Source organism: Plectropomus leopardus, chromosome 11, assembly GCF_026936395.1.
Source record: "Plectropomus leopardus strain MGB_pleo_1.0 chromosome 11, ASM2693639v1, whole genome shotgun sequence".
In the NCBI taxonomy this organism is placed as follows: domain Eukaryota; kingdom Metazoa; phylum Chordata; class Actinopteri; order Perciformes; family Serranidae; genus Plectropomus; species Plectropomus leopardus.
In genome coordinates, this window is record NC_142186.1 from 13,479,585 (window position 1) to 13,503,680 (window position 24,096).

Here is a 24,096-nt window from a genome sequence, read left to right on the forward strand (position 1 = left end):
TGAATATATTTCTGCTGTCATTATTATTACTCTAAAAAAGTGCTTCCTTTGGAATGTTTCATGCCCTCTGACCCCGTAGTGCAGGGAGTTTGCACATCCATGTCTCCACTAGTAAAAACCACATTCCTACCTTCGATCTGGGTCAGAGATAAACCATGACAAAGATCTGATGCTGACAGGCAAGACAGATCTGACATTCAGAGACAGCATTTCCTTTAGAAGGCCGAGAGAAAAAACCCTGTACAATAAAACATACATTATGACACACAGATGTCAAGTAATTTATTGCAGCAACTTTTGATCTGTGTTTTCTTGAACTAGTCTTTTCTAAATAATGGAGCCTTTTGTTGATTTCCACCCATTATTTACATCCACCTTAACTGCAATTTCTGCTGGGAATATTTGTTGTTCTTAGTGCAGAGTCACACTGGACATGCCTTGTAGGCATGAAATTCAAGGTATACTGCTCTGTCTTGATATAGGGAAGCTGGCTTTAGTAGAGGTGCTGGACGCGTCCTCTTGTTTTTGCTGGGCAGCTGCAAAGTTGACTGCTGTCATTCACTCAGCTAACCAGCTAATGACATTATGCCACTGATATCTGAAATTCTGTCCCTCTTTGAGGCAAACTTTTGTTTTGTTTTTTTCTCCTACACCATTTGCACAGAGGCGTTATTTTCTCTTTCTGAAAAGCAGATACTGAAACTATATCTGGTCTCAATGGGTATCTACTACTGTTAGTGTTTTAAGATCCTCACCATTTAACACATACTTGTCTGCAATTTACAACTACAGCTTTCATTTCTTTTAGATATAGGGGCATTAAATCCTCATAGGAAGTGAGGCATTCGCATGTACTGCTAGCTATTCAATGACTACCAAAATCCTCTAACTAAGTATTCTTAGTCACAACCACAGATGGATTACTGAACCAGCCTTCTGCACATAGGCCCAGAGGCCCAAAGTGTCAAGGTCTCCTCTAGGCTTCACCTGCAAAATGTCACTCAAAATAACAGGTACAGACCAGGAAGAGACTCACAATGACCACAAACACAAACAAAAAAACTAGTCTCTGTTGTTTTTGGGGGGTTTTTTGTCTATAGACAGAATAGAAATGTTGACTTAGGCTGTTTTTCTTCTTGGAGTTTAATGTAATGCAACTTGGAATAACCATGGTGCACTTATTTTTCCTCCAAAGAGATCCACGTGAACAACTGTGCAAAAACACTGAAGTCAGTGAAAACAATGCGAAGAAAGGGTCTCTCACTGCAGAAAACACACCTACTGAGCTTAAGTGCTTAAACTGACTTAATGTATTAAATAATATTTAACAAGGCAAATTGACAAGAGCATTTATTCATGGAAATGGACTGTGAAAGTCACACTCAATCACATATTGACCTTCTTCATTTGGTGGACATTTGGAGCAGTCAGTAAGACACTTCTCTGGAGACAAAAGGAGACAGTAAACAGGAGGGTCACTTATTATCACCAGCAAGAAGAAAATACGCAGACCTCGGAAATCTGGATAAATGATGGGGCATGTAGAAATTGCTTACACTTGTAGAAACATTTAAAAGAAATTTATTTGAGCGACAAAACTGGATTGTCTGTGCTCCAATTCCGCTCATGATTGTATTGAATCAGATGTTCAGAAATCATATTTGTTCAGTGCACAGTTGGACTGCGGTCAGATAATTTAGCAGCTTAATTATCATGATGTATGCTGCTGAGTTTATGAACATTTTACGTGGACACAGTGATATCTTCATATCTGTACATACAGCAACTCTAGTGCACCTGGATGCGTCCTTACCTCAACTATAGGCTTAATGCATTGTGCATTAACCACACATTTGGGAAATTTGTTGTAAAATACTAAATTTTACTGTCTCAAATCCAGTGTGACAACATAGTTCTGCTTTTCTTTCCATTTGTTTGGTGGGCAAGCTTTCACCTGTTTCTGCAAGATGAAAAAAACAAGAATGGACTTGCAGCAATTTAAACAGTGAATTTTGAACTTCAGGGTCAGCACCTTAAACCCTGAAGCCACCAGGGCACCCAAGCAAGTCCTCTACAAGGGCCTGATGCAATGGTATCAGCCCAATCCCAATGTCTGCCACGAGGCCTTAAACCCTAAACCCAAACTGCAAGGGTTCACAGTGCTATAAATAAGAATGGGACAGCACTTTGCAGCGACATATCAAGTTACCTTGATGACACTAAAACATGCTACATATATCACAATTGTGGGTTTGGGACTCTTTATTTGATGTTTGTTACCTTCTTCACATCCAAGGTATTTTATGGGTCCACCCTTGATTTAATTTCTGATCTAAATGCTTCCCAGTGCATCTGCACAGGAAAACTGATGTTTGTGTGTAAAGTGTCTGAGCATCACAAGCATCTACAGACGACATTAATTTCCACAGCACCATTAGTGAAGAGAAATGGCGTATAAAATAAGCCACTGTCTTGCTCATCTTCGCTCTTTAAAAAATGCACAACAGTTCAGAATTGTGTTAACGGTTGCCAAGCCTGTAAACCACCACAGCAAAGCACAACATTGTTATTTGCAGTGCTTTTGTATGAAGGGAGACAGAGATTCGCATGCTTGCAAAGACTTCTACAAAGCACAAATCAACAACAACATCACACTATAAAGTAATATAATTGATGAAAATGCCATCCTGCTCAGTGTACGGTGTGTGCCGCTATACTTGACTTGACTAGACTTGGAATTAAGACTTGAATGACCATTCCATTGCACTTTCTCTTGTCGGAAGTGGATGTGGTGCACAATGGACTGAAGCAAGTTATTTCAGGTAGTTTCTTCTTATTTCAGGTAGTTTCTTTTATTTTTAATTTATTGGAGACAAAGTTAGACATTATATATATATATTTATGGCCGTTGCCAATGTATCAGGTTGCCAAAGTATCAGGACCGTCTATTCGGAATCTTATTGGTTGGTGGATTACACTGAGGCAGGTGAGTTAAAACACATAATGATTGATTCCGGAGTCTCTGTATTTTAACCATTTCTCCTGCCCTGCTCTCTACTGGTAATTTCTTCCGCTATTCTCCCGATTTCATAGTGATATGACTTACATGGGTGTTTCACAGTTTCTGTGATATGTCCAGACTGTAGGATATGTATCGTGGTACCTGGCAACCCAACCCACACCACACCATTTGACGTGCCGTGCGTCATTCGTGACTGCGCAGTGCGCACGCTCAAGCTCACGTTTCAAGGCAGCGCCAATTTAGTCACAAGGCTCCGCTAGCTTTGCAATTGAAAATGGAGGAAACGGCTCCCCAAAAGAGGAAATAAGCTTTCTGTCCACTTGGACCTTCCCGTTTTTAGCCGTTAGCCTCGTCAGCAAAATACACGCGTTTTGTAAGCTATGTCGGGCTGACTTTTGCATAGAACACGGTGGGAAAAACGACCTTAGCAAACATGCTAACACTAGCAAACAAACAGTCCGTGAAAGCACAGAGGAGAACTGCTACATCGGCTCGTTCCTCGTGACGGGTGTGTGGGGGACGAATAAACTCACGAAGGCAGAGGTAATAACAGTCATATCTGTATTTAGTGTGTTAATTTCTTTTACATTAACTCTAATTCTCAGCCCAATGTTGGCAGTGGTGTAAAACAGTTTGTTGGTGGTCTGATGGAGGCCGTGATTGCACCAGCTGCAGTGATTGCATCTTGAAATGATTTGTGTTAACTGAATCACAAGACTATAACAATCATTGCCTCTTGTCGTGACCATTTCTCATGCCTCCAACAATTAATCTATCCGTCTTTCTACCTATCACTGCTGCAATGCCATGGCTCACCTGTTTCCATCTCATTGGCGTAGAGAATATTGTAGCCTATATTTTAAGTCTGTCAATCCCTCATTGTAAAAGTTATAGACATAGGCCTAAAATACACACAGGGTCACACAGGACCTACATGCATTAGTTGCATCAGAGTGATGGTCAGTGCTCTGCATATAAAATGCGTGAGTGCCTTGTTCAAGGGCCCTAGGATGTGAACTGCGCTGCAGCTTTGAAGTAGCTCTTTCAAACAAACTTTAACATGAAAGCCTGAACTTAACATTGCTATGGTGTTCTGTTTACATACATATTTAAAGTATGCTTGATTTATTATCAAAATGTCAGCATTTTTTATTTGTGCTTCAACACAATTTAGCAATTGATCGGCTTGATATGAGATCATCGCTTATAATTGCATCTTATAAGTTTATGTATGTGGTTATAAATATGCATTTTACCTGCTTCATATGAGTTTATTTGTTTTATCTACATTTTACTTATTTATATATAAATGTATTTTTTTGCACTTGCACCTCCATCTGTTCATGTGTGAGCTCATTGCTGTTTGAAATATTACATCACACTTAATTTATGTATGTCATACAAGGGGGCTTACATGAGTTTGTGATTTCTTAATTTTAGTTCTGTAAATCTTAATCTGGAAAATACTTTGTGCCAAAGCTCTAAAGGGCAGCATTTGAAAAAAATAATAAAATAAATTTCACCTGTCACCTCTCCAGCCAACAGTCCACACACTGTGACGTGGTCCATGCTGGACTTCTCGACTTGAACCCGCCATCCTCTGGTTCCTATGGCAAGTCACTACAGACTGAGCAACCGCAGTCCCAGCTTGATCTATTAAGGGTAGGTTGAATTTTCTTAAAGTATGTGTTGTGTTTTTGGCTGGCCACCGTGCCTACCTGATTAAATGTATAATGGCCGCCGTGCCATGACTATCTCTATCTATCTTTCATCTTTCTACCCATCCCTCATCTCTCTCTCTCTCTCTCCCCCTTTCTCTCTTTCTCTCACTCTCCTCCTCATCTCTGTATCTGTTCTTCATTCTGTTTTTGGTAGTACGCTGGGCCGACCTATGCCTGTTTGATTATGTATCATGGCCGCTGTGACAGGATTAGCCTAGCTCTATATCTCTACACTCTATTAATCTCTCTCTCTCTACTCCTCATCTCTATATCTATTCCTAATCTATCATCTAATAATCTAATCTATTTTTTCTATCTATCATGTCTGAGAGATAAGTGTCTCTTGTGTTTTTGAATCTGTATTTTTTTTTTCATTTGGCCGCCGTGCCTGCCTATGTTTTATCTATCATGGCCACCATGCGATGACTTTCTCTTTATCTATCTCCCGTCTTTCTAACTCTCTCTTTATTCCTCATTTCTCGCTCTATCTTTCTTTCTATATTATGGCCGCTGCGCCATGACTTTGTTATTATTCGTCATCATAGGCTCAAAATACACACATGCACACACAGGACATATAGACACTAGACATTAGTTGTAGAGAGATGCAGATTGATGGGGCCATCTCAGTGCTCCAAGTAGTTAAGGCTTCAGTGCCTTGCTTAAAGGCACCTTGGCAGTGCCTGGGAGGCGAACTGTCATCTCTACAGCTTCTAGTCCACACTCCATATTGTGGTTTGTGCTGAACTTTTGGACTTCAACCTGCCAGCCCCTGGGTCCTACTGCAACTCCCTGCAGACTAAGCAACTGCCGCTCCAACTAGATCGACAAAGAGTAAGTACCATTTTATTTTTATTTTTGTCCGTGTTGTGTTTTTGGCTGCCGTGCCCACTACTGTTTTTGATTATGTATCATGGCCGCCGTGCCTACTAATGTTTTTGATTATGTGTCATGGCCGCCGTGCCATGGATATCTCCCTATCTCTCTATCCCTCATCACTCTTAACTGTTCCTAATCATTCTATTTATTCATCTCTTTCTTTCTATGCATTCCCTATCTCTGTATCTGCCCCACATCTCTCTATGTACTGTGAGACATAGGTGCCATTTTTATTTTCTTAAAATGTTTTGCAGTTTTGGTTGTCTGGCAATGTATTTATTATAACACTAGAACTTAGAGGCTTTTAAATGTGTAGTTGTAATAGGCATAAATTTCACACAGACACCTTTTTAAGAGAAAGTGAATTTTACTTAAGATAGAAGTTGATCCAGTTAAGGTTATCATATTGATTTAATTGCTTAAGGGCTCCTCGGCAGCACCGAGGAGCTGAACTGTCACCTCTCCAACTTACCAGTCCACATTTCATAATGTGTTATATGTTAGACTTCTGGATATGAACCAAACACCCTCCTGTTCTCAGGCTAAGTTCTCAGGGCTGAGCTACTATTGAGATAAAGTAGGCATATCTAACTTCTCTTTATAGAGTCAAGTAAAAAGGAAGTGTAACTTTTGTCGCCGTGTCTTTGGTTGGCTGCGATGACCAGGCCAGCTTGTTTTGACACACACCTCCTTAAGTAGTGACAAGTTCCATTGTGATGTTTGCCTTATTTACTGTAATAATTGTGTTTTTACTTGTAATGCACAAACTTGTATTTATATAACTATGCCAAGCATTTATTACCCCAGCACTCACCCTAAGTCTTCAAACTTTTGACCAAGCTGCAGTAGAAAATCCCACCAACATCTACAGGCAGGCACGGGCTAACAACCACAGATGGTACTTTCTCATTCTGATAAACACCAAAGTCCCAATTGATGCGCTGTCTTTTGTATTCCTCGGTCATGCCCTTGAGGAGTAAACATATGTCACCCCCATAGTATGGAATTTGTGAATACTTTAAAGATTGTAATGCTTCCTTTTCAGTCACTGGCAATTAGTTTGGGAATGTATAAAAGCACAGCGAGCAGGGGAGAGCAAGAGTTTTTTAATGTTGGACTGTACCATATAATAGAAAACATAACTGCTTTGTGTGCCCCAGGTGTGTCTTAATCAAGGACCCTTAACCAATGAAAGAAATACATCGTGTTCACTTCAAATATCCCGCTATTCATTATTTCATCTGGATATCAAGATGTCAGGCCTCTATTGTTTTACTTACAGTAATGTTTGTGTGAACGTTGGTCTAATCCAATCTTGCATTCACTAAAAGACACAATACAATACATGACACAATACAAACACCAACACAAAGAGTCAAACCAGACAAGACCCAAAAATCAGTCAGTCAACCAAAGCAGTCCCAAAACAATTTGCTCTACCATGAGCCTGCCCTCGTGTGAAAGGCAGAGCATTTTAGTGCGGGGAGTCTCCAAGTAGTTGTCACTCTGTCCATATAGCTGAGAAAACTAAAAGTCCATTATCTGAAAATGGCAAACCATTAGTCTCTTGGTATGAGGAGCCTTTCACTGCAGATCCGACATAAAGGAAGCCTACAGATTCAGCAATGTGAGAAGTGGAGAAAAATGAGACCTTTAACATGGGTGGAAAAAGGGGAGGGGGGGGGCACTGAGAATAAATCTGCTCTGTGTTTAGGTCTGTGACAAATCCCAGTGATGCTAAAATGCTTCACTACACTGTAGAATATATGGGTCAGAGTAAAATGTTTAATTGGAAAAGTCCTTGACCAGAGCTCAGGAATAGACATGTTTGTCCTCACGGTCCAAGAGATGATTTACTCCTGCATGCACTGTGGTTCGACACCATGTCAATGGTTACAGTCTAATAGACTGCCCTCAGATTTTCCAGTAGATGAGGTCTTACCATTGTGAGCAATGATAATGGGTGAACTGTGATCATGGATGTCTCGTTTCAGAAGACTTTATGACAGCACAGCCACTGTCACTGACATTTGTGTGATCGGTTGTCACACAACAGTATGTGCCTCAAAAGTGGATTTAGTACTGGGTCACAAAATTCTGTCTGGCCAATAGTAATGATTTTTCATACAGATATTTTTGTAGTTTTCAACAGAAAACTGTGAACACCTGCATTGTGTAGGAGGACTAGATGCCATTTGAAAGCACATAAATTTTCAGATTTTCAAATTTTCAGCATTTGGCCTGAATGTAACTGAATGTTAAATTTGATTTTAAAAAATACTGTGAATCTATTTGAGAAATTAGAGCACAGATCTGTTGAGTTAAAAAAACAAAACAAAAAAACACCCTCTGTCTGCATATATCTGTGTGTATGTGGTCTCATGTAAAACCATGGCTTCTGTTTCATGGTGCCAACATGTGCTCATGTAAACTGTGTGTATGTGTGTGTTTCAGGGAGACCCCTTTTGCTCCCATGGCTCTCATTCATCCACTGACAACTGGTTCTCACTAATCCCTCTCATTGGAAACAGCCTCCCTTGGTAGCAGCTGCCCTGACTACGTTGCAGCAGAGGCACGTTAGCGCCCGTCCATTCCAGTTTGGAGTCAGATATTAGTTTGTCATGCGAGTTTAGTTTGTCATACTATACCGAATGTAGAGCTAGCTAATGCCAAATAAATAGAGGTCAACAAAGACATGATGGAGTCATTTCTGGAGATGCACTCCATGTTTTAAAGACCCATACAATTTACTGTTGTCGTGATAATGATGATAAAATTATTCGGTTGCCATGTTATGATACTAACAAATGAGTTTCCACGAGGAAAGGCTGATGCTTGTCACTGATTAGCAGATTCATGTGTAGCACAACCTGTCACCATACAAGTACCCAGAGGAATTCTACAAGTTGCAAGTGTTTATCTCCAAAGAATTACTGTTTATTTATAAACAAGTAATTTTCAACAGTGGTTTGGGTTCACTTGCACCATGTAGTCCCATTGCAGGAACAGTGTGACATACTTTGGAACATATTCTGGTTACACGCTATTAAAAATATTCAGTGTATTCAAACAGAATCAATTTTGCGCCATGGACTACAAAAGCAAAAGGCTTAAAAGGCCAAAGCATTATGTCTAAATTTTAATTATAATGCCCAAGATTTGAGATAATGATCAAATAGATCTGTTATCTTGAGATGACGAGACTCAAAATAATGAGCAACACTCAACAATCCTTTCCCCTGTTCTTACAGTACTCATTATTTATTATGAACATAATTTACTCATAGGCCAACAAATTATCTATTTTTCGCAGCCATTTTTTTCTATCATTACCTCAATGTTTTCATTTTAAATAAATGTCTTTAAGGATCATTGTTGTACTTTCCAGCATCTTGAATTACGTCAGTCTTTTTTTTCAAGAGCGCAGTTGTCACTACAAAGTGGCTCTCCTTCCGTCCTGGATTGAGGGTTGTAGATTTGACACGGGCATCAGTTCGACTGATGTACTGGGGAAGGAATGGGTTTCCCTGTGATGTATTACACACTTGATTCACACTTCACTCACCAAATGACGTGCCTTTTATCACCAGTTGTTTCTAACAAGTGTCTGAATTTCCCCATTACATTTCTTTAGTTAAAGAGCAGAGCCATGTGAAAAGGTTTTGGACAAAAGACACCTGTCGTTATGACTAAAGCCACTCGACAATTATCAAAAGGAATCTTTGGTCTTAACAGGTGTTTTCTCAAATTCCACTTGTTCCTGTTGATGCTCAGGATGTTGATTTATTAGACGTGGAGATTTCTCTTCGAGACGTGTCCGATGTTAAGTTTGCTCAGAAATGTGGATGATAATTTCAGATGTTTTAAGACATGATTGGTGGATGAGGAGCAGTGGGCGATTTGTACACTAGCCAGAACCTTGTACTTAAGCCCACATCACTTTAACCAAGATCTCAGGGGGTAAAGCTGTATCCACCTATTACTCATTCATCAGATGGCACGAACATTGCTCAAGGCTCCATTTTCCCACAGTGCTTACTTTATGTGCCGTCATCTCTATACTCGTAACTGTTCTTCTTATTGCATCCTCTCTGGCATTACCTCACTTCTATCATGATACGATGAGAATTTTATAACAAGTTGTGTTTACCCACAAACAGACTGAGTCTTGAAATATTTTACCCTGCCTCTGTAATTTTTCAGCAAGTTTGCATAGCGTATGTTACACTCAGAAAGTGAGACCTGGCTGAAGTAAAAAAAAAATCTTAGGTCCCTGACACACCAAGGCGACGGTTAGCTGTCTGTCAATGGCGGGCTGTTTTGGTGGTGTGTCCCACACAGTTGCCACTAGTCAGCCCTTGTTGGCTTTTATTTTGCATGTCAAAGCTGTGTCGGAGGCCACTGGGGAATAAAATCCTTGGCCGTCCCTCTCAGCTAGCATACTGCTCTGCGAGAAGGTGATAGTGCGCCCCCTGCTGTCCAAAGTTAACATCTTTGGCAGGACTGCTGCAGCATAGAATCATCATCACAGGGTTTTATTTCCTGTATATAATTATATCTCTGCTTTTGCGGCCTGGTTGCATAGATAATGGGCATATAACCTTTATAAGGTGATAAATTCAACTTTTCTTTCTATGATTACTTATGATCTGTGAGTCAAAATCAAACCTAACTTTGCAGCAACTTTGTAGGGTGTTGCATGCTGCTTGAATTTTACATTTCACTGCTGCATTTAATCAGTTGCATTCTTTCCTTGTTTGCTAGTGACCATAAGTACACAATCAATGAGATGATAGCTATCTGTGACTTAAAGTACGGAAAAGGCTCTGATGCATTAGAAAATGCAAAAATCTTTGGTTTGTCCAAGAAACCAAGCCTTTGTTTACTACTGGATTTATAACATACCAAACATATACATGACAGACCTCTACATGTTCCCACATTCCCTCTTTCAGCACTATCTGTCTTAGTAAGTCCTATGTTGCAAAAAATTTTCTCCTGTTGTCTCGAAGTGACCCCTGAACAGGCTCAAACTATCATGCTTTTCAGTCTAATTCCATTGGCGCCCACTGGAAGTGCTCACATGTGCCAGGTTTCACTAACCTCATCTATCAGACAAAGGCTGGCATTGTAAGGGCAAAGGCTCCTCTATGACTGGCAGGTATTGTGAGAAGTGGCAGTGTGAGAGAGGGATGATTGGAGCAAAGTGTATTAGATTGATTCGTGTTTGTATGAGAGTATTGGTATAAGTGTGGATGCTATTGTGTGACTGGACAGGGCATCATGGACCACCGATGGTAAGTTATTTAATGACCAGAGAGAGGAAGATAGAGAAGAGTGTGAAACAGAAAATAGAGAGAACCAACCAGGCTCAAATGGTATTCGAAATAGCTCGTCAATCACTCTCACATTGTTTAGGTACCCACCCCTCATCCCTCACTATAAAAAGCTGCCCACTCAGACACATCAATCAGGGACTTGCAGAGCTGTTACAGCTCATTAGTCATTATTGAAAACATCATTAGACTGAGCTGATTACAAATCAGGAAAGGTTGTCTGAGGTAAGCTTTGCATGTTTTATTTCAGGCACTGACCAATAGCTGAGCTGATAGCGTCACTATATTTGAAACAAGGTTTGTTAGGATACATCTTTCTTTGGATAGTCCAAATCCAGGATTCTGTTAGTGCCTTGATATCAAGACAAACAGATAATCTGCAGTGGTCAGTTCAATATAAACTCACTGAAAACCAATAGAAGTTAGAGGCAGTGATGTCACAATCATTTACTGATCAGTGCCAACAGACGTGGAGCTCTGAAACTGCATTTAATTGCTAACAGTTTTTGACGAAAGGGAAACCGAGATCAGAGCTGTGGTGTGCAACTTTTCTTTTCTTGTTTGAGCCAGCAGCACAGGTTGCAACTATAAAAAAGACTGTCCAGGCAGGAACACTGCTAGCAAGGACAATAGGGGCTTTAATGTCAGTTGGTAGCACACAGAAACATTTAGTTTTACTATTTTTTACATAAAATATTGTTTTTGCTTGCATTTGGGTTGGTTTGCACCATTTCCTTCAATGACAACTTACTTCCATCCGCTGATCGCTATTTTTTCATGTAGCATAGGCTGCAGAAGACAGTTGTCCAGAACTTTCTGTCCTGGGCTTTCCTTTCCAGCTGTTTCCATGTCAGCCTGCTCTGCTTGATGTCAGTCTTGAGATCCTGCACCAGGTGTTCTTAGGTCGGCCTCTCTCCCTTGGTCCTTGGGGGCTCCATCTAATGGCCTGACTACGTGGTGATGCTGGCATTGGGTTTCCAGAATTTGTGGCCAATCCATCCATCCTCCTCTCTAATGCTGGGTATCGTTAAGGTTTTTTCCTCATACCAGTTTTAAAACGGTAAACATATAGTTTATGGTGGGCCACCATAGTCTAATTTGTAGCGCCACAGTCTCAATGAATGGAGCTGGACTCTTAATTAGGAGCGGTATTCAAATATACACCAATGAGTTGGAGGAGCAGCAGAGCATCAAGCGCAAGTGAAAGTAAACCATTTATTCTGCTGGGCCTAAAACTCTCTTTCACTTACAAAAATTTGCAAATATCTCATCTCATCTATCGCTCTGATCAGCTGTGAACGTATCAACAGATCAATTATCCACCCCATGAGTGACATTCGGCTGTGAAGGAGCTGAAAAGAGCTCTTTATTATAATAGGGACTAATTATAGGGACTGGTGCCATGTTGGCACTGGGCTTTGGTACCCAATCCTACTTTTCTCTTAATGTGTTCCTCTACAGGTTTCAACATTAGTAGCTATGAATACAGCACACAGGCAAAGTAATGGCAATATATTTAATATAATTAAAAATAATGTAGGGCTATGTTATATTGTATTGTGTGTATGGATATTTTCTCTACACCTAGAAAAAAGGGGTAAATGAGTAAAACGTGAAAGAAGTCCGCAGTTCCTCTACCTCCCATACTGTAAAGAGACTGAATGGAAACAAGGATGAAGGAACCACATTTCATATTTTCATTCTGCAACAAACAACCTCTGTCTAATGAATGGAAACCTTTACGTGATAATCCAAGGGTGCGTTTCAATCAACCTAATTAGGATGGTAACATATCTAGGGCCTGCGCCAAATGTTTGAAGATTGACAGCCTCTCTTTCTGTGTTCTGTCATACAGTATAATGCATGTATAAATACACACACACACACACACACACACACACACACACACACAGAGCCAAGGCTGCACTCCATAATGACTGAAAAGGAGAGGGGGGGCTGTAATTTTGTTTTCAAAGGAGAAAATATTATTCTGTGATTGTAGGATAATTAGGGCTGCTGTACTTAAAAAAGACTGACAAGATGAATGACTGGCACCTGCTTGGATGTCATGCATGCGTGCACAGGGTATGCATATTATCTGCATGTGCAGTTTCAAGATTAGTGATAATGCATGCTACACGCCCTTGGTGTAAACTTATCTGTTAAAACATTTCCACTTTGGCATTTAAATGTAAGTCTTGGTCGAGCAGTATTGATGCGGTTTTGATATTTGAGCCAGATTGAGAGCAAGTCAATCATCAGTCACATATTAGCAGTTTGTATGTGCATACTCTATCGTATTTTTTGCTTAGGTGTGTTTATTTGTGATAATTAAAAGTCATGTAGTGTTCTAGCTGTACCCCATGTGGCCACCAGAGGGCGTAAACACCTGCAGTAAATGCTGAGATTGATTTATTCCTGAATGATATTTACAGTTGTTGCTGGCATTTTGCATTTTCTTTTCCATTTGTGTCATAACAGCTATTTGAGTCTACAGTATGTGATCATCTGTGTGATTATACACAATTCCCACATTTATTGAAATAAAATCCACATAGGTTAAGTTTACTTAATCTCCATTTGGTATTTCTTCAGTACTTTTGATTGGTTATTGCCGGGGCAGGATCTATTCCTCTTAGCATGTCGATGCAGTTACATTTTCTGTTCACGGCGGGCAGGGGAGGTTAATGTGTTGGTAATGTCAAACTCCCCCAAGGAAGCATGAGAAATCCAGAAAACAATTTGAGCTGAATAGGGGAAATCCCTGCCCTGTTCTCCCTGTGTGTGACACATGCTTGGTCCATGAGGTGAAAATTGCAGCGGAAGATGCCTTCCATTTCTGCTATAGATCCTGTGAACAGCTGGTCAGGGGTTGTTCTTACATTGAGAGCCCCCTGGAGCCACATAAGGCTCCCTGTGGGTGCACATAAAGCTGCATCCACAGAAATATAAGCCTTAGCACGGATATCAGTGCAATTTTTCTCAGATCATTAAAGTTTGAGATATGTAGACTATTGCACTGCCACTTTTGTACATCAATCATCATATGCCAGGAAATCTCTTTTATGGAGCTGAAATCAGTTTAGTCAAAATTTACTAGAGAAAACATTATCAATCTTTACTTATTTCCCAAAGATTTTTACAAAGAAAGGCTTTATTTTTTCTCAAATTTATGTTATTGCTTTCATTATCTATGCCAGGCTTAAGCCCAGAGGGAATCAAGCATTCAGCCTTGTGTGTGAGTGTGTCTGCAACTAAAACCTCAAACTACTGCACCAATTAGTCAACAATCTGTTCGAACACTTCTGACTTTGTGATCAGTGACCTGTCATGGTTTTGGTTATTTAAAATTGTTGAAAGACGTGTTTTATTGACTGTTTTATACTGTCATTGACTGCTGACTCGTCGCTTGTCTTAACCAGCTGGTAGGGGCCACAAATTTTACCAGCTAAAAACAAGCTCTATTTTCTGTTGCAGGCCACATTTTGGCCTTTGTTGTTGCTCAAAAACTGACAACTTTTGAAAAGTTTGGTCTCATTTTGGACCAGAACATCTTCACATTATTTCCATACCCAATTATTTTATGGTCCAATACAGTAAGGCACAGTCCAAGATGCGTTGGTCCTCATTTTAATTGTCTTCACTTCCATTATTGAATGTAAGGGAGCTGGGAGGGACAATTCCCCCAGATGCAGCTGTGCCGTGTTCTGCCTGCCATTGCTGTGACCCGGTTTTGTTCCGTCTGCTTCACTGTGTCATATCAAACTTCCAGAAGCAGCGCGTTGTGCCTGCTTGATTTTGTAGACTTGGAGATTTTGCTAATTTGGTCATTTTATCATAATATTAGTGCTTCTACCATAGGGTAAGTAAGTAGTATATGCAGTTAGATGTAATTTTTTTAGTCTTTTGATTGTGTTTATTGTTTTTATTTTTTTTTTACTTTGTTGTGCTTTAGCCTACAGACAAAGTTAATACTGTTAAAAGTCCAGTAAAGAATGACATGGTTTAAATATTTGTGGCTTTGTTTTAGTTTAAAAAAATGTTCATTCTCATAATACTATGTTTTTAGTTCTCATACAGTTCCTCTTAGCAGGAAAACTTAATCTGCTTTGTGCAACACACCGCATCTTTGTCAAACAGACAAATATAATCTTCTAAAACATGCTGCATCACGTCTGAGGGCACTTTTCTATTTAATTTTGTTGTAACTTCATGCCTACTTTTAGAGCTCTCTAACATTTTGACTGAGCCATAAAAAAATGAAATACAGCACATAGAAGTTAATAATTTATTTGATAATGAATCTACATACAGTTTTTCCTTATCGGGCAAACTAGTATCTATTGAATGAGATCAGATAGTTGAGGCAAGTTGAAAAACATTTTTAGTTTTACCATTTCCTGATGGAGTTACAGCCATATATTCCACGAAACCTGAAAGGGTGTAAGGGCTACAAAAATCACACAGACCAGGGATGACTTCTGGGGTCATCTGACACTGCATGTACATTGTCACTGAACTCTACTTGACCCTGAAGCCAGTGAGAATATAGGTCAATCCAAGAGAGAGGTGAGTCGCTCTGTTTCCTCACCTCTCTGTTACACCCTTTTCTCTGTCTTTTTGTTGCTCTAAAATCTCTTGTTTCTCAAATAACTAAAAACACTTACAGCTGAACAGATGAGTGTCTTCAAATAAACATATTCACCAAATGAAGTGAGGGGGTTTGCCACCTTATTAAAAGTGATAGTTCAGGGAATGGCTGTAACTCTGTTTTTCCTGGAAGTGTTTATGAATCGTGCCGCGCTATGCCTGGGCTAAGAAATGACCCAGCAGGAAACCACATTATAGAGCTCATTCTTTCAATTAACACAGATAACAACAAAGGGGATTAACACGCGGAGGAGAGGCTTCCCCTTTTTTTTCTCCCAAAAGGTATTCCTCTTTCAGTGTCTGTGTGTGTGCACGTTTATTCAGATGTGTGTGGCCTATACAGAATGTGACCACTTTATACTTGTGAATATGAGCACGTGAGTGTGTTTACTAAAGCATGTGCAAAAGTCCTTGTCTGCTGTCTCTGTTTGCATATGCATCTATGTGCTTTTGTGTTTTTTGCATGCATGTACTGTATGTACTTGTGTATACATGCACTGAACATGTGTTGTGTGAGTGTGAGTGTGTGTGTGTGTCTGTGTGAGTGTGTGAGTGTGTGTGTGCATCTGAACCATCTGGGCCAGGCGGGTGCCAGCTTTGATCAAGACAAGTGTTGCCTGAATGTGACACTTTGACAGAGGTTCAGTTTCCCCCTCAGAGGGAACAACGCCAAAACTAACACAAAACATGAATCTGACCTGCCACACTACAGTGAGCTTACAGAACTTGCCATCACTGGTGGGCAGATAGGATATATATTTTTTTAACTTACCTGATTCCTTTTGGCTATCAGACAGAGAAGAATTGATCTTGACAAGGAAAAGTAATGGCAGCACAAAATAAGACAAAAATATTGTGAAAATTACATAACTTTAACAGCAAAATATCTTTTTAGTGATTCGGGAGCAATTATGATTTCACTATCATGTGATTGTAAATATAGTACTTCACTTTCATATGGTAACTGTATATCTTAGTTACCAGGTTTTATGTTTTTACAGAGCTATAGGGAATTGACCTGACACTATTTGCCTCTGATAAGCATTACACTTTTAGTTTGTGTTGCAAATTGGAAGTATATGATCATATTGTAGTGCTCATAGCTTGGCTGGTTAGCTGAATGATGAGGACGTGGTGACTGAAGTTTAACTGAGTTATTACCCTAACATACAGGGTAATAACAGGGTTAGGAGAATGCCCAAAACAACAAGAAGATTGGGTGCCTAAACTTGCTAGTTAGCTGATAACCTGGCATAAATTAAGGGTTGTCTCTCTTTGGGCTTGTCCTTTTACCTCACACTCTCTTCCCCTCTCTGCCCTAATCTATCAAGCAGAACTAAGGGTGACATTTTCCCCCGTGAATGTCCCAAAAGTCATAAATTAGCCTAATGGATAAAAGAAAAAAAAAAATTGCTAAAGATATTTATGTCTACAAGAGAGCATTTTTTTAACCTCATCTTTGTTCCTCAATGCCCCTCCAACTGATGCACTCCATCAACCCAACAGTGTTCTCAGACGTTTTTCAAATCACCAATTTGTGTAAGCATATCAAAGATTTGTATGGTTATGAAAAAACAATTCTAAACAAATATCCAGTGAACAACAACTGTCAGCGTTACCCTTTGTAATCACTTTTACTATTACATCACACTTACATTCATATCAAGACCCTCTAAAGGTCAAATAACCCAGGTAACACATCAAATCGTATCTCTCAGTCCTGTGGCTGATTAAAAATGTGACCTATAATGACATAAACAGGTTTAAGTACAACATAGATCAAATCAAAAATTCCCGAAAGATTTATGACATACAGACCACCATGGCTGAAAAATATTATTGAAATAGTGAAAAAAAGAGATTGGTGAAGTAGTGACAATAATACAAAATGAAATGTCCAACTGTGGTCTTCGCAGTGGTATTATAGTATGAGACCATCTGAAGTCTGGCAGATTAAACTAAAGCAAGCAGAATCCTCTCAGTGCCCACCGGTCAGGCTTTTTAGTTGAATAGTACTTCTTACATCTGTTTTCCTGGCTGATTAAATCAGTTCTATATTACTATGCCTGCACAAAAATGTGAATGTAAATTGATAGATTTTGGTCTTAATAAGCAGTCCTATCTCTCCCTCTAGTGGATATTTGCTGTTAAAGGCTTTTGAACAGCATGTTTAACAAATGCCTGGAGACATGACTTTCATTGGTTAATAATATTGTTAATAATAAATTGTGAACTGCAAGAAAAGATTTTCTTGCAAATTATACTTAGATTATTTTTGCTGCTCAGATTCCTTACTTAATGACAGGACATTTTGACCATAAATAAATAAATATATTTTAAGTAAAAACTCCTTGTTGTTTTTTTCACTATGATGAAGTGCAAGTTGGCTTACTTTTACCATCAATTTTTGGATGATATCCAAACAATTCCTGTCAAAAACACAAATGTTTTTAATGTTATCTACTTGGATTTAGTCAGCACTGTTTACTTTTTAGGTCCAAATCACTACTGCACATCAGTGGCCCCTAGTCCTCTCATAAAAGGGTAAAAGAGAGCATCCGTCTGTCTACAATATAATGTTTGACAGTGTTTTTGAGATGGTAAGTGGCCCCTGATGGAGATAGATCCATATGAAGCATATAACACCAGTCAGAAGGTCTAGTGGGAATCCCTCCTCTTTGACCATGCTAGAGTTTCCTAATCAATTCCCCTCTGCTCCTTTTGACCCAGATCAATAGCCATCATTGGAGGAGAAGAGATAAAAGAGAAGAGTGAGATCATCTGCCATAAAGTCGCAGGGGGAAGTGGAGAAATTGTTTCTTCCTGGCAGTCTGCCCTTTTTGCATATGATAGTCAGTTTTTGAAAAAAAGCTGAAGGAAGGAATGTAATTCTCTGATTCAAGATTATTCAATCCAATATTTACAAATACACACATACACACAGTATGCACATGCATTCACAGGCAGACAAGGACACACTTTGCTCCTCCTTCCTTGCTCTGTCTCATCCCATTCCAAACAAGAGAACAAATCTATCTCCTCTGTGTTGTAATATATGTACAATAACAAACAGATGATCATTACTTTACCTCCAGATGAATATTCAATGACGCACACGCCCTCAAAAATATGGAAAATGAAAACAGCCAGACCTGCTAGAGACAGAGCGGGGTAAAAGGGAAGATACAAAGCGCTTAAGCCTCCTCGTCATTACGATGGCCCCTGGTACTCAGGGCCACCAAGGAATCCCTTAATTCCTCCAGCATTATGCGCTTCAGATGCTTTCATGTCCTCCGTATGGGAGACGGCGGATGGGGATGGGGGCTGGGTTGCTGGAAAAATTCTAATATGTCTCTTGCTATGAAAAAATATGCACATACATTTAGCATTTAGATTCTCCAAGGCCAGAACAGAGGAGATGGGCACATGTCAGCTACCATATTGTGTGTGTGTGTCTGTATGTGCACACATGTCCTTGTGCATGCACATATGTTTGTGTGAGGGGGCCATCCTTAAATGGTTCAGTCTCTATTTATCCCCAGTTTGTGTCTCTGCCCTGTGGTTACCATAGTAATATTAATGATTCGTCTCCTGCATGCTGCAAATGAGAAAGGTCATGTGTGCTATGCAGCCCTACTTAATGTATACTGTGCTAAACTGACAGGGACGGTATTGGTTAAACTGACGGACTGGTTGACTCTTGGCAGAGGTTAACTGGTTTCCTGTCTGGCTGACTGAGTGAGTGACTGGTTATTTGAAGTTTAGACTGGCTGCTGGTTTTCAGCGGCTGCGCAGGAGCAAATTAAATGACTGGTAGACGTGTTGGCATGTTGACTGGCTAACCTGATGAGTGGCAGGCTGGCTGGATAGCTGACTGGCTTGTTGACTGACTGAAGGATTAGCTGAGTGTCTGATTGACTTGTTGGTGGAATGACTGTCACTCTGACTGACTGCTGAGATGCCTGTCTGGGTGGCTTGTTGGCCAACTGTCTGACTGACTGGATTGGTGTTTTTTTTTTTTCTCACAGACTTTGAAACTGACTTGGTTGCTGGCTTGTTTCTTCGCTCATTGTTTTGCCAGATTGCAGAACCTAATTCACCAGCAAAACAAGGAAGATGAAACCTATACATGTAAATGTAATATTAACAGAAAAGATATCTAAATACCCACAGTGGAGCATTGTTAATTACCTTTAATCGGCAGTAACATTATTTCTTTTTGTTAATAACACACGCCCCAATTAGATTGGCTATAACAAGGACTAAATGGATAGCTTCTCCTTAATTGTGTTTCTGTTTATCCAACAATACTCTGAGGATTTTTTCCCTTCTAATACTTTTTTAGTAGCATTAATTGTGTGGTGGAAAAAACAAAACAAAATATTTTTTAATCATAAAAGCATCTATCATAATCTACATTTTGCCTGTATCACCCTTTATTTAACTGTATTCCATTATTTAAAGGTTTGGTTGCCATTATAATATTAGCAGTAGACATGCACACATTTGTTCTAAAGGTTCATCATCTAAAAGTTGTCAGTCACACTATTTTACTGGTTTGTTAGAGGAATGCATGTCCTTTATCAGTTCGCTTTTACACTGATTTTGCTCCAAATTGTTCTTATTGATATAACTCCATGATGCATTCCTATTACAGGGTAATAGAATTCAGAGTGACTCCAATTAGGTGTCGGCAGAGAAGTGGGACAGGCAATATTTCACTGCAGTGGCCACAGGAGGGCACAGCAGGCTCATCTCTCACCCTGCTGCTTTATTAAGATGGAAACAACTCAAAAGGAGGAATGATCTTTATATCTCTCTTTTCCTCCATCTCTCCCTCTCATTCCGCATGTATCTCAACCCTTTATTGAAATCTCGCCTCTATTCAGACGTGTTCATAATTAATTACACAATTTGGGATCATTATTCACAGACATACACACGCACACACACACACACACACAATTGTGTTCCTCGCCACAGCTGAAGACTTCATTATCTGTGGAACCTGCCTCTCAGATTCTCCACAGGCTTACTGGGCTTGCCTCATCAGAAGTCTTTAAACAGTCTCCATCTATTCAATAATACCGACTGCTCTTTTCTCACCAAGTGATCACTGATTATTAGAGCGTCCACTTTAATTGACTGCATCACATCGAAGCTGCTTTGAACAGTGAATGAAGAAATGCATTGATGCTGACAGATGAAAAGATTTTTTCTCCAAATTTGAAAGTTGGACAGAATACAAAAAATGTATACACTTTGAGACAAATGACCATGTTTTACCAAAGCTCTCTGCACGTATATTAAGCATTTACTCATTATGTCAGTATAAGGTGGCATGGTATAATGGCATAGACTATTAAAAGCATCACTACATTTTATGTAACATTATGACTGTGCTCAAAGAAGAGAGCTACCTCACTGTTCTTGTATTATGGAAGTAAATAAACATGAAGCAGTCATTAAGTCCCATGGTATTAGCATAGTAAGTATTCATATGAAGTGGGGTGATGTGATAAAGCAGATTTATTTTGGTGAGTAGTATATGGCTTTCTTAAGGAAAGCATAGATTAATTCCAGTAAAACGACTCTCATAATTTAATTGATATTTTCTTTCAGCCAAAACTGGTCAGGGGCAGATTAAATGTGATTAAAGTTTACACACCTGTTACTGTGGCTGAACAGTAGGCCTCATAAATCTCAATTAGCAATCTCAATTGATACATCACAGTATTACAGCATTTTTTAAGATATTCATTTATGAAAACCTTTTTGTTTTAGTGTCTTTCACAACTGACTGCTGCAGGAAAATTAGTAAATAGCTTTTGTTATGTACCTTGAAAGAATAAAAAGGTGGTCCAGATTTAGAATAGCATGGTGTTTCCAGCCTAGACCTTCCCCCCAGCCTTTTTCTAATTTTGGTTTTCTTTTTTAGATATGTTTGGGAAATGAAGCCTTAGGGCTTGGCTATATGGAGAAATACTTTAATATCCATATTGTGACAATATGGCAAATAATACCATGGCTACAGCAGTGTGGTAAATTCACTTCACTGTAATGCAGCCTTTAAAAGCAGGAAAAGACAATACTTAAAATATTATGACATCCAAAATCTAAGGTGATATGTTTGCAGATATCATGGTATCGATATAGTGTCAATATATTGCCCAGTTCTATGTTGCCTGAATATATGTTCTAGTAAAGAAAGGGTGGTGGAGTGTGTAAGTATTGTTGTAACCTACATCACAAACAGTGGTTATTCTAGGGCTGGGCAATATAGAGAAAACCAAATATCAAGAAATATTTTTGACTTACCTCACTAACAATAATGTAGTACCGACTATTGGTGCTTTCACAAAATATTTATTATTATTAATTTTTTTTTTTAATCATTAAAAGGGATAAAATGACTAAATGAGTAAAGGCAAATCATAGAACAGCTATAAAAGTTTTTTAAGTTGAGAAAATTGCATCACTTTACTGTAATGCAGCCTTCAAACCCAGGAAAATATAAATACTTCAAATATTATATATTATATATAATATAAATCTAAGATGTTTTAGTCTCATATCATGATTTAAATGTAATATTGATACATTGGCCACCCCTAGCTCATTCTATTTCAGCAAATGTAACGTGGTAAAACTGTGGTACACCTAACATTCTCATCTTACACCCTAATTCTACGATGATGCTGTCATAGCAGTCACCTGACATTCATCAATAGTTTTACACCAAAAATACCTACCTTTTGTGTATCTTACAGTGACATACAAAAAAGACATCCCATTCACTTTCTGTGTAACACTAAACTCTTTAACTAATAAAGTAAAGTAACTTTAAAAGAGGAAACAACTTCAAGAAAAGTGTTCCATGTTTAGCCTACTTCCACAACTCTTGTCTTCCGCCACAACTCAATTATAATGTGATTAATTTTGTCAACAATAATTACATTTTTCATGACAGAATTTTAAGTAAGGGAAGATGCAAAACATTATCATAACACTCCCCATTAAGTTGTTTGTGTCTGTTTGTTTATTCAATTAAATATTAACAGCCTGCGACTAAAACTGATTAGCAGTTAATTCTCTCTCACAAGTGGTCTCACAGATCTGGAGGATAAAACAAACCAGACGTGTCAGCTGAGGAAAAACAACAACATGGTGAGGGGCGCAAGGTAGGTCTGGGGGAGATTGCTACAGTGAAGGCATTGTTTACATTAATTTCATAGGAATAGTGCCCCTCAATGTTTTTACAGGGCTGTCTTCATTCTGTGTGATGAGTTAATAAGTTTACTGTAGAGTATTTAGCCTAAATGTCACATACCTCCTTTGTAAATGCTGTTGCATCTGGAGCTGTCTTTACAGTCTCTACTATTACACCTTTATTGCTATGTTGCAGTTTGTGCATGCATGCTAAACCCAGTCGCCAGAAAAAGGTTTTCTTTTGCACTGTACATTTCTGCATGCCCTTGATTCTTCACATTTGTGCATTATTTTGTTGCGGATACTATGAAATATAATGTTTTTCAACAATGCTATGTTAAAGGTGTGGCTCAATTTAGGCACAAAAAACGCTGTCATAGGGAGGAAAAGGTCATATCTTGACTTAAAATACCCATATTTGGTGGCAACACCAAACATCCAGGTCTGGTGCCTAAAATGGCATTGCAAAATGCCGCAGTATAAAAACACCAAATTCAGTAGCTGACATGCTGGTAGGAAACAGCAAGATGTGTCTGTTAAAAAAACACCCAGGTTCACTGGCTCAACAGCTACGAAATCGCACAATGTGTTGGTAAAAAAACAGAGGTTCAGTGGCTCAAATGCAACTGGGAAATGTAGCGATGTGTCGATAAACAACAACCAGGTTCAGTGCAACAAACACTGGTGGGAAAAGGCACAGTGTACTGCTAAAAACACCCAGGTTCCTTATGAAAACCAAGATTCTGTGCCATAAACACCACTGGGAAATGCTGCTAAGGGACACTAACAAATAATTGTAGTGTCATTATTGGTTGGTTTCAAACAATGGTCTGCACTGGTCTGCAGCTTGGCAGGAGCCTCGAGGAGGTAACACGCCATTCCACCGCCCCTCCAAACTTTGATATGATGTGTATAAAACGTGCAAATGTAAAAAATGTACAATGCCAACACTTTCTTCAGGTGACTGGGCTGCCATGCGGCATGGGAAAAGCAACATACAGAGCTACAAATATCAGCTATGCAAGAAAAAGGACATGTATAGAGATCATCAGTTAATGCTCATAAATTTCTGCAGCAAGTGTGATGCAATGTCATGATTCAGTAGCTTTCAAAAATGCTAAAAGCCACTTTGAAACTGCCAAGGAATAACATGAAAGCCCGTGTTGATGAAGTCATGGTTTTAAAATGAAACTGATGAATTGGTTTGACAGTCTAACAAACTGGCCTTCACCATACATGTACAGTGAGTGCATACTTAAGTATGCAAGGTGGCTCAGCT

General features: G+C 39.2%; 1 protein-coding gene across 1 annotated transcript in view; it reads left to right on the forward strand.

Annotated features, from left to right (window-relative positions):
- Positions 1 to 3,245: 3,245 nt before the first annotated feature.
- The window catches only part of irx4a (iroquois homeobox 4a), a 486,370-nt gene continuing 465,519 nt past the window's right edge, over positions 3,246 to 24,096 (forward strand). Inside the window, exons 1-2 of the mRNA XM_088084042.1 lie at positions 3,246 to 3,565; positions 4,561 to 4,684. The gene's annotated coding sequence lies outside the window, so the exon portion shown is untranslated. The remainder of the gene's footprint in view (positions 3,566 to 4,560; positions 4,685 to 24,096) is intronic.